Source organism: Somniosus microcephalus, chromosome 15, assembly GCF_052327205.1.
Source record: "Somniosus microcephalus isolate GS21.2 chromosome 15, FLI_Smic_1.0, whole genome shotgun sequence".
NCBI classification, from domain to species: domain Eukaryota; kingdom Metazoa; phylum Chordata; class Chondrichthyes; order Squaliformes; family Somniosidae; genus Somniosus; species Somniosus microcephalus.
The window spans coordinates 97,467,879-97,478,930 of record NC_141001.1 but is presented as its reverse complement, the minus strand read 5'-3'; the positions used below and the strand labels follow the sequence as shown (position 1 = coordinate 97,478,930).

At 44.5% G+C, this 11,052-nt stretch overlaps 1 long non-coding RNA gene across 1 annotated transcript; it reads left to right on the top strand.

Annotated features, from left to right (window-relative positions):
- Positions 1-4,093: 4,093 nt before the first annotated feature.
- Positions 4,094-10,538, top strand: LOC147107098 (uncharacterized). The gene is made up of 2 exons (XR_015081027.1): positions 4,094-9,332; positions 10,141-10,538. It is a non-coding gene; the product is annotated as an uncharacterized LOC147107098 (long non-coding RNA).
- Positions 10,539-11,052: the final 514 nt, after the last annotated feature.

Below are 11,052 nucleotides of genomic sequence, written 5' to 3'. Positions count from 1 at the left end.
CGTGGTATAGACAATGATGAATGTAAGTGGTTGGAGGCGGGAAATTTAAAGTGCTGATCTCCCGGGCTGCTAGAGGCAGTGCTCGGGAGAGGAATCGCCAAATTTGGGAAACTCCAGCTTGGGTTGGGGAACCCTACCACCCAGGCGGTGAATAGGAAACATACCCCGGCACAGTCTTTAAGCCAAAAGCAGTTTGATTATACCAGCCTGTTACTGTCAGAGCTGCCAGTAGAGGGAGCAGCCTGACACTATCTTCTATTTTTGCTGTGAAATCAAGAAAGTTTCTAAAAGGTTCACAATCTTCATGAAAAAAAACATTTTTTGAGGGGAAGAGATGGTGAAGAGTGTCATTTTAATGTAAAGTGTCAATACCTAAAATTGAAGCAATTATACTTTTCGGTGTGGCTTACGCCATCATATTGTTTGTAGGCAAACAAGAAGAGGTTTGCTAAACATTTTTCTCATGAAGGCAACACCCCTTTAAGCTCATTCCCATCCACAACATAGAGCTTTGTCAGTGGGTAAGTTAGGGATTAACGGGATATAAATCTGTAGGATGCCTTTCAGAAAGAAAATGACATTGAAGAAGCTTGATTAACCTCTATTTGGCACATCACCAGAACATGTCTGAGGTTTGTGCTTCCAACAAGGCTGTTGTGCTCAAACGATATGTGCCACAGATAACCTTAGCCTGACTTGACTGTAGCCAGGCATTCGAGATAGCCAATCTAATTGCTGAAAGATAACACAGTAGCAAAGTTTTTAGATTTTCCCTTAAGGTCAGTGGACTGACAGCGCTGAAACTCAAAGCTAAAGAAGAGCCCTGTTGTGTATGTACCTTTAAGAGAGAACTGATTTTATACTGCAGTACCGGCAGTGACCACACCTGTATATAAAGCCATAGCAGGCTTCTGTACTTTCAGTTTAAGCTTACCCTCTGTTCAGTAAATACCTGTTATTATTGTTCTCCTGCAGTCCGTGTATTATTGATACGCGGACACTACACTGGTGACGAGCAGGTTCGAACTCACCTGCGGTACTGCATCACCTCACGGGGATCTTTCCCTGAAAAGAAGCTTCTTGGAGGTCGAAGTCAGAGCAACGGGCGTCGACCGCGGGCAACCGCCCAGGGATCCATCGGAGTTCGGTGAATTGCAGGGGAGGCTGTGGAGAGCTGGGCTTGGCTCCCCAGTCAAGGTGTTCCAGCAAATCGTGCTGGTAGCAGGTAGTGCGCTGACCCTTCCGGACTGCGGCGGGCTCGAGCTCGATCGAGCGGCTCTGCAAAGGGGCCGTGCAGCGTTGTCGGGAGGAAAAGAGAGAGAGAGAGGGTGGAGCGCACAGGGCGCGGTCGGTGCTCAAGAACCGGGCAGCGTAGAGAAAATAAAACGAGGGGAAGGAAAAGTGAGACGCGCCGAAGACGCGGGTCGCTGCCATTACCCTGTAGAATGCTAGGAGCAGCGTGGCAGCAAGGGGAAGAAGGAAAAGCGCGGGAGGCGCCATTTTATTCCATTGGGGAAGAAGGAAAAGCGCGGGAGGCGCCATTTTAATCCATTGGGGAAGAAGAAAAAGCACGGGAGGCGCCATTTTAAACCACCCAAGATGCCGAAGAGTGGCAGTATCACTGCTTTCGACAACGAGGTAGAAGACTGGACCACGTATGTGGAAAGAATTGAAGTGTACTGCAAGGCAAATGAGGTGGCCGATGGAAAGAAGGCATCAGTATTATTAAATTTGATGGGCGCGAGAACGTACGGCCTATTGCGGAATTTAATTACCCCAGCTAAACCAATGGAGAAAAGTTTTGAAGAGATTGTAAATATCTTACAGGAACACCTAAACCCTACACCGCTGCTGATAGCAGAAAGATTCAAGTTCCATAAAAGAAACCAGCACAAGGATGAGAGCAATGCTGACTATCTTACAGAACTACGCAAGTTATCAAAGCACTGCCAGTTCGGAGCAGGACTGGCAGACACCTTAAGGGATAAGTTTGTCTGCGGGCTCCAGAGTGAAGGAACCCAGAGACGACTACTTTCGGAAAAGGACCTGATGCTAGAACAGGCTTTCAGCGTGGCAGTATCCTACAAAGCAGCAGCACGGGGAGCTGCGGAAATACAACAGAAACCACAAGAATACAGCGCTAACGAAATGGCATATGGAGCAGAAAAGTGCTATCGCTGCGGCAGAACAACCCATGATCAGAAGGACTGCTGGTTTAAGGACAAAGTATGCAGGCAATGTGGGAAAATGGGACACATAGCAAGAGTCTGCAGGTTGGGAAAGAAAACCAACACTAAAAGAACTAATAAGGAAAAGGACAAGAAAGTAAAAAAAATGACAGACAGTAGTTCGGAAGATCAGGAGAGTGAAAATGACTCCGGGAGCAGGAGACTAAGTTGTCTAAAGTTACACAATGTGATCGCAAAGTAGGATCACCGAACCATTTGGGTCACCCTCATGATAGCAGGGTCCCAAGTAAAGATGGAATTGGACACAGGATCAACCCTAACTGTCATGAATCGACGAGAATATGAGCGGCTATTCTCACACATACCCTTGAAGGACACGTCCATTGTATTGAAGACATACACGGGGCAAAAAGTCTACCCCAGAGGAAAAATAAGGGTGCCAGTTAAATACAACGGCAAGGAAACACAGAAACTGTATCTATATATACTACAAGATGGAGGACCACCATTATTGGGATGTGAATGGATCCAAAAAATACAATTGGATTGGCATTCGATTCAGGCGCTAACTGTGACTGACAAAAAGGATGACGACGTCACACCTGGACGACTGTCAAAAATTCTAACTGACGCGAAAGAGGTGTTCCAACAAGGACTTGGGACTCTAAAAGGAGTAACGGCAATGATAAAAATCGAAGATAACGCAAACCCCAATTTTGTTAAGGCCAGACCAGTACCGTATGCGATCCGCCCAGCCGTTGAAGCAGAGCTGGAGAGTCGAAGAAGGTTCGCATCTGTGGGGACTTCAAGGTAACTGTGAACCCAGTCCTGCACACAGTACAATATCCACTTCCACGGATAGAAGATATTTTCACCTCACTATCTGGAGGGAAACGCTTTACGAAGATTGATCTGGCCCAAGCGTATCTACAAATGGAGGTGGAAGAAGCATCTAGGAAATACCTCACGATAAACACTCACAAAGGTCTTTACCAATACAACCGACTGGTATTCGGGGTAGCATCAGCCCCGGCTATTTGGCAGAGGGCGATGGAACAAGTCCTGCAAGGGATCCCGGGGACCCAGTGTTACTTGGACGATATCCTGGTTACGGGCGAAAATGACAGTGAACACCTTGCCAACCTGGAGTAGGTGCTCACTAGATTACAAGATTATGGGCTACGAGCCAACCGCCCCAAATGCGAGTTCTTCAGGAGACAAATCTCGTATTGTGGCCACATGATTGATGAGGAAGGGTTGCATAAGTCCCCAGACAAGATTGAGGCAGTAGTCAAGGCTCCAGCACCGGAAAATGTGTCGCAACTGAGGTCGTTCCTCGGGTTGGTGAACTACTACCATAAGTTCTTGCCGAATTTATCTACAATTCTGCACCCACTGAACGCCCTGCTGCAAACTGGAGTAACATGGAAATGGAGTGATGAGTGTAAGCGTGCCTTTCAGAAATGTAAATGCCTAATCACTTCAAAAGAAGTATTGGCCCACTACAATCCAACACTACCGATTCGGTTGGCATGTGATGCGTCTCCCTACGGCATTGGAGCGGTGCTGTCACACAAATTCCTTGATGGTTTAGAGAGGCCAATAGCCTTTGCGTTGCGCTCGTTAACCTCAGCCGAGCGTAACTACGCCCAGATTGACAGGGAGGCCCTCAGCCTGGTGTGGGGGGTGAAGAAGTTTAATCACTATCTGCACGGGCAGAAATTCACCCTACTGACTGATCATCAGCCTCTGGTCTCCATTTTTAACCCAAAGAAGGGCGTTCCGGTGATGACGGTGCAACGGCTGCAAAGATGGTCACTTTTTCTAGGGGCACATCAGTACGACATAGAGTACAAGGGTACGAAACAGCATGGAAACGCTGATGGGCTGTCACGCCTACTGAAGTAAGATATTAAAAATTGGATTTAATAAGGTAAAACAAACCAGGATTCATCTGTAACACCAATATACAAAATGGAGGGAATAGGTTAATTCGTGCTCCGAGTTGAACAATAGAAGTCTGTAAAAGTTGTATAAACCCAGATAAGGTTTAAACAGGACTACGGGGTAACTGCTCAGAGATTAAAACTGTCAAAACAACCCCTTAGAAAGAGGGAGAGATATATGGGTTCGGCCACGCGAGTCGACACCTTTGCACTTAAGGGTTTGTTAAGTGTGAAGCTCAACAGGGTTCTATTCTTTTAACTAACTAAAGTGTTTTTGCTCTGTAGAAATAATTTAAGAGAGAGAGACAGAAAGTCTGCGGATTGCCCGCTTTGGAAAGATCTACTATCTTAGAGAAATACTTAAAAAGACCAAGCCATCTGACAACAGCAAATGGACGATCGTAAAGTAATAAAATTGAGGCCCGGGTCATGAGAAAGTAACAAGACCAACTGATGACGAAATGTGAGATTTGTAAGCGACTGGAAGAATGGAATGTCATGGTTTTATAATTACAATTTAACTATAATTCTGTATATGTTAATAAGCTTATCCCCGCCTTTAGGGCAGGGCCTTAAGTTTTGTATAACTGTGAGAACCTCAAGAGATTCGGTGGAGTTGGAGCCTTGTGTTGGGACGCAAGAGCCATAGCTCCCCAGGCCTGAATAAACCGTTTTTACTTCAATTATTGGGTCTGTCTTTCTTACAACAAGCCAGTGTTGTCGACTGTGTATATCACTCAGTCCACACTTTGGGGGCTTACATCAATTGGCGACGAGGATGGGATATGCGTTCTGAACCAGACTCTCGGACAGCGTTAACCTAAGACGGGTGAGTATGTTTTAATTACCACCTGTAAAATTAGGGGTTAATCGCTGGCGAGACGGTGAGTCAGAATCGACGTATAAAAGAACTATAAAAAGAAAGACACCCTTAATTGAAGGCAGTTAAAAAGATAGGGATAAGGTGTTCCCTAAGCCGTATAGCGGCAAACCGACAGGGGCGGAAAAACCCCGGGAGGCAGAGAAGTCCTCATTTAGCCGTAGGTAGGCGAACCGACAGGGGCGGAAAAACCCCGGGAGGCAGAGAAGTCCTCATTTAGCCGTAGGTAGGCGAACCGACAGGGGCGGAAAGACCCCTACCCCGGGGAGGCGGGAAATCCTCTTTATCCGTGAGATGGCGAAATCTCAACAATTGAATGAATGGGTGCACCGTGGTGAGTGAATGAGATAAAACCCTACGGTCATAAAGAGGTTAGAACGGACAAGGGTGAGGTCTGTCCCCAGCACCTAGCCTGAGCCTGAATTAAGAGGACAGTAGTCCCACGTGACGGCCAGGATCAAGTAGGACGCCGGGAGCTACAGACCCCACAGTACCAAAACCTCGGGACTAAAGGGTTGGTGTGTGTCTAACGAAACGAAGTGACTAATAGAAAGCAAGAAACTAATGAAGGTGACGCTATGGGGCGAACAACGTAGCGTACAAACCTAATTCCTCAACATCGTGAATTATGCGTGAAACATAGCAGTTAGCTATGACTAAGAGGGTGGAAGAAGAATCCTCAAAGGACCTGGATTCTATAACCCGACTCCTGGAAAATAAAAAGAAACAGTGCAGAGAGCCAAAGGCTTGGTAGGGAGGAGCTAAAGATAAAGAGGCAACAGATAATGTAAGGAATTGAAACAGAAGGGAGAGATAAAGAAGGAAAAAGATCTAATTTGCAGGCGAACCAATTTGAAACCCCAGCAAAAAAAAACAAACAAACAGGGATTTGGAAACTAGGGAAAGCTGTTGAGTCACAGATTTAAAAAGGAAGGAAAAGATAAACTTAAAGCTTTACCAACATGGAAGTTATTAGCATCTGTACCAAGACAAGTAAAACACGAGATTTGCTGAGTGAAAGGAACCTTAGACATATGCTGAAATTACAGTTTGTACAAAAATGTGTGAGTGTGGATGTTTTCCTGATTAGGAATGTTTAAGAGGATTCAATATTCCTTTGTCTGAAAATCTGTCCGTTAAGAAAAAGAACTGTCTGCTGTGTGTTGTAGCTCCACCCACTTCTCTGTGTTAAAGTAAAAGCATTTAACCCCTTTGTCTTGTCGGGGATTTTGGAAGTTTAAGAATGTGCAAATAAGATTGTGCCCTCAGAATGAAAAAAACCTATTACAATTTAAGTTAAGTTGGAGTGTAAAAACTGAGAAGAGCAACAAAAAGTTTGTTTAATGAAAGATTAAGTTTCAGTCTAAGATCTAACCTTGAAGTTATGAGGTAAATTAACCTATTAAAACCAGACTTTCATTGTGGCCACAGTGAAATTCTGGTTGATGTAAATTGGTGTAGTCCGAATTGAATAAGATAACTCCACTCCGCAAGAATATCTGATAGTGGCAGGTCCCTCTACAATATTTAATTGACTATGGTACTGGAAGCCTTATAGAAGGCGGGACTAGAGTTAAACCTTAGAAAGGTATAGGCAGGGATATATGACACCAGGAGAAGACCCGTAAGAGACAAGAATATAATCAAAGAATTAGTAGGAACCTCTCTCCTACCCAAAGAGTCCGTAATAATAAATTAAAGCACACAAGAGGATGGGCAGCTAAACGATCAACTGAGAGAGGGAATCTGACCAATGAAGCCCAAATGTTCATGTTGAATCAAAGTGTGAAACCACAACTCTCTTTCAGTCAGGGATGTTTTTTTGGGTTGCGTGAAGTGACGCAATAATGTTTAGCTCCACCTTCAAAAGCCTGCGAAGGAGTTAACCCTTTCCACTGACAGCTGTTTGAGTTCACCAAGTAACAACTTCAGTATTACTGAACAGAATTTAAAGACATTGGACATTATTAAATGTAAATTTCTTAATGTTGAGTTAATATTTCCCCACAGTGATAGAAGGAAAATTAGGATTTGATAAATGGAAGTTATCTTATAAACTAATTGCAGCACCGTCTCAAACGGCAGGGAGGCTGCTTGGGAAGCTGTCCTGTTACCCAAAGATAAATCTGGACAGATAGTTAGAGACATGAGGCCAAAGACCAACAGATTATACGGGATCGAGAACAGGATACACGGGACGACCAGAAGGAGGTCTTAGCAATAGATAGCAAGGTGATAGCAGAAATAATACCAGCCAAACCAGGGCTAGCACCCAGATGGTCAGGACCTTATGAAGTATTAATGAATAATGACACATGTGCTCATGTAGATGGGTCTGGAACGGGTAAAGGAAGGTGGAAACACTGGACTCAGTTAAAAATATATAAGAAAGACAATGAGTAAACCAGAGATGGTGCCCTTTTTAACAGAGTGAGGAGTATACTAGAAGATATAAAGAATGGGAAGGGGAGTTACTACATATATCAATGATAGGGCTGTGTATGATGATAATAGGCTGTGTATGATGATAATATTATATGCCATAGTTTGCATCTTCAGGTATGTCTGGGGACAGAGCCACAGAACAAGAAATGAACCAGATGTACAGCATTTTGAACTGATAAAATGGATAAGAGCAGAATAATTCTAACTGGCTGGTGACGACCAGCCCCCTTTTTGTAATTACAGGAACATTGGACGTCCGGAATGAGATGGAGCGTCCTCGCCTTGATTCTAGGGATAAATATAAGTATTGCCATTATCGAGGGGGATTAGTAATAAGGAGAACACAGGATGAGGTGTATTTTACTGTAGCACATAGAGTTACTAAGCTTGCCATTAATATGAGTACTTTTGAGATACAAAACAAACCTGGAACTCCCTGTGGGTAAAACAATTAGAGGATCCACAGGAAAAATCTATCTTACAAAGATGTAAGAAACGGGGAGTATTGGAAACGACCGGAGCAGGGTATGCGGCCGGGTTAGCAACAGTTAATAGCTTGGACATAGAAGGAGTAAACGAAGGAGTAGAAGAATTACAAGCAAAAATAGAGAAGTTACTAAAACAAGCTACTGGAAATAGCCAGCAATTGACACTGGCAGGGAAACCAAACAATAATGCAATTGTCGGGGGTGGAAGAGATAGTAGCCCCCCATGCAGAAACAATCAATACAATTATTGATAGACTTAATAATGCTTCTCGCCAAAACGATAAGGAACTAATATGTGCCACGTAGGGCTCATGGCTATTGTCGAATGCTCAGCATAATATGAGGCAAATAAATAATGGACAGATCCCTGATTGGATTACTAATAAGGATCTGGAACCTTGGATTGACACAAATAAAAGCCTATGTAAGGAATGTAAAATGGGACAAGTACACCGGGCAGGCGATTGTCTGACCCCATGGACTAAGATGATTGGCTTTGTACTGGCCATCCCACAATTCCCAGAAGGGGGACAACCCCGATACGATGTGATTAATATAGGAGAAGTACAAAGGGAAAGTGGGTTAAATATCATGATGTCCCTACCAAGACACTTTGGGAAAGGGATGAAGATAATAAACAGAAGAATAAAACCTAAAGGGGGGTGGTAGTGGACGGGTGCCACCACAAGGGAAGGACATGGGTGTGCACACACCCCCCCACCGAGGGAGACACATCAGAGTACGGATTTACGAAAATTACCAATTGCACCCTCGAGGTTCACCCAAGGGGATACACTGGACATGGGTAGCACCAAGGAACAACGGGACATTTTGTGTCACCACAATTGAACAGAAATATGAATATCAAGATATGGCTTATACCATTCCCCAACCAAACCGTTGTTTTGGTCTAAAGATACCTACACAGATAGGAAAACCTGGTCATTTGATAATATGGGACTTACTAAAAAGGGTTGAAACTTATGTCATACCAGAGCCCAAGGCAATTCCTAAGTTAGAGGAAGCTTGGCAGAAGTTACGGCAGGAAACGGAGGAAATTTTAAGTACTATCATAAAATAGAAGAAGGCTTAAAGAAACAACAGAAAGACATTAGTGCAACATTAGAGGAAACTCACCCACTTCCTCATATTTTGATAATTGGGGACCAGGATGGTCGGGGACTGTGGGCGCCTCGGTGGTACAAGGCATAATGATATTCCTCTTGATTGTTATTCTGATATATTGTGTATTTTTATTTCTCCAGTGCCTTTGTGCCAGAATGAGTAAGGCCGAAAGTGGTGCGGTGAAGGAAGTAGAGCCTGAGGAGGGGCAGGTAGCGATGTTAAGAATGGACAACTCCCCCGCCTCTCCAAGGCAAATGGTGTAAGACGCGATGGGAAGCCCTGAAATTATATGGGATTAATTGGGCATGGTAATTAATGACCGGGCCGGCCAACCGTGAGATGGAGGTGGCAGAAGGAGGGTGGCAGAAGGAGGGTGGTGAATGAGGACTGGTGTGTGATGACAGTCTCGAATTGGCACGTCACACACCCCACGTGGGAATGAGGGACCGGCTTGAGCAGAAAAGCCTCAACCATTAGTGCAGGGTCTAAGGGGCCCCGGGAATGGTTACACCGGACGGAGTGCATAAAGGAAAGCCCACCCTAAAGGAAAGCCCACCGTAAAGGAAAGACCACCATACCACAGAGGGGGAAGTCGGCCTCCAAATTGATAAGATATATATACATGTATAACCTAAACTGGTAGAAGGCCAGGGAGTGCACGCTCTGGCAGACACCAGGAAGTGGAAATACATGTTGACCTGTTTGGAGCAATTGTCCAAAGGTCAAAAGGGGGGATTGAAGTAAGATATTAAAAATTGGATTTAATAAGGTAAAACAAACCAGGATTCATCTGTAACACCAATATACAAAATGGAGGGAATAGGTTAATTCGTGCTCCGAGTTGAACAATAGAAGTCTGTAAAAGTTGTATAAACCCAGATAAGGTTTAAACAGGACTACGGGGTAACTGCTCAGAGATTAAAACTGTCAAAACAACCCCTTAGAAAGAGGGAGAGATATATGGGTTCGGCCACGCGAGTCGACACCTTTGCACTTAAGGGTTTGTTAAGTGTGAAGCTCAACAGGGTTCTATTCTTTTAACTAACTAAAGTGTTTTTGCTCTGTAGAAATAATTTAAGAGAGAGAGACAGAAAGTCTGCGGATTGCCCGCTTTGGAAAGATCTACTATCTTAGAGAAATACTTAAAAAGACCAAGCCATCTGACAACAGCAAATGGACGATCGTAAAGTAATAAAATTGAGGCCCGGGTCATGAGAAAGTAACAAGACCAACTGATGACGAAATGTGAGATTTGTAAGCGACTGGAAGAATGGAATGTCATGGTTTTATAATTACAATTTAACTATAATTCTGTATATGTTAATAAGCTTATCCCCGCCTTTAGGGCAGGGCCTTAAGTTTTGTATAACTGTGAGAACCTCAAGAGATTCGGTGGAGTTGGAGCCTTGTGTTGGGACGCAAGAGCCATAGCTCCCCAGGCCTGAATAAACCGTTTTTACTTCAATTATTGGGTCTGTCTTTCTTACAACAAGCCAGTGTTGTCGACTGTGTATATCACTCAGTCCACACTTTGGGGGCTTACATCACCTACCGTTGCCTAAGGTGGAGGAAGCACCTGCAGTGGACCCTGTTGAGATATTCCATTCGACCATAGTCGAATGTCTACCTGTTACAAACTCAAGTATAGAGAAGGAAACCCGAAATGACCCGACACTCTCTCGGGTCTATGATTTGACGGTGAAGGGATGGCCAGCACATGGCGACTCACTGTTGCCAGCATTCTCACCAAGGAGAGAACAGCTGTCAGTGTGCCGGGGGACCTTGATGTGTGGATCCCGAGTGGTAATTCCACCCAAGTTGAGAGACAGAGTGCTCAATGAGCTTCATGAGGGTCATCTGGGAGGGGTAAAAATGAAGAGCCTAGCCAGGGCGTTTGTGTGGTGGCCGGGAATCGATAAAGAAATCGAGGATATGACCAAGAGATGCACAGGATGCCAGAAGGTCCAAAACGCTCCACC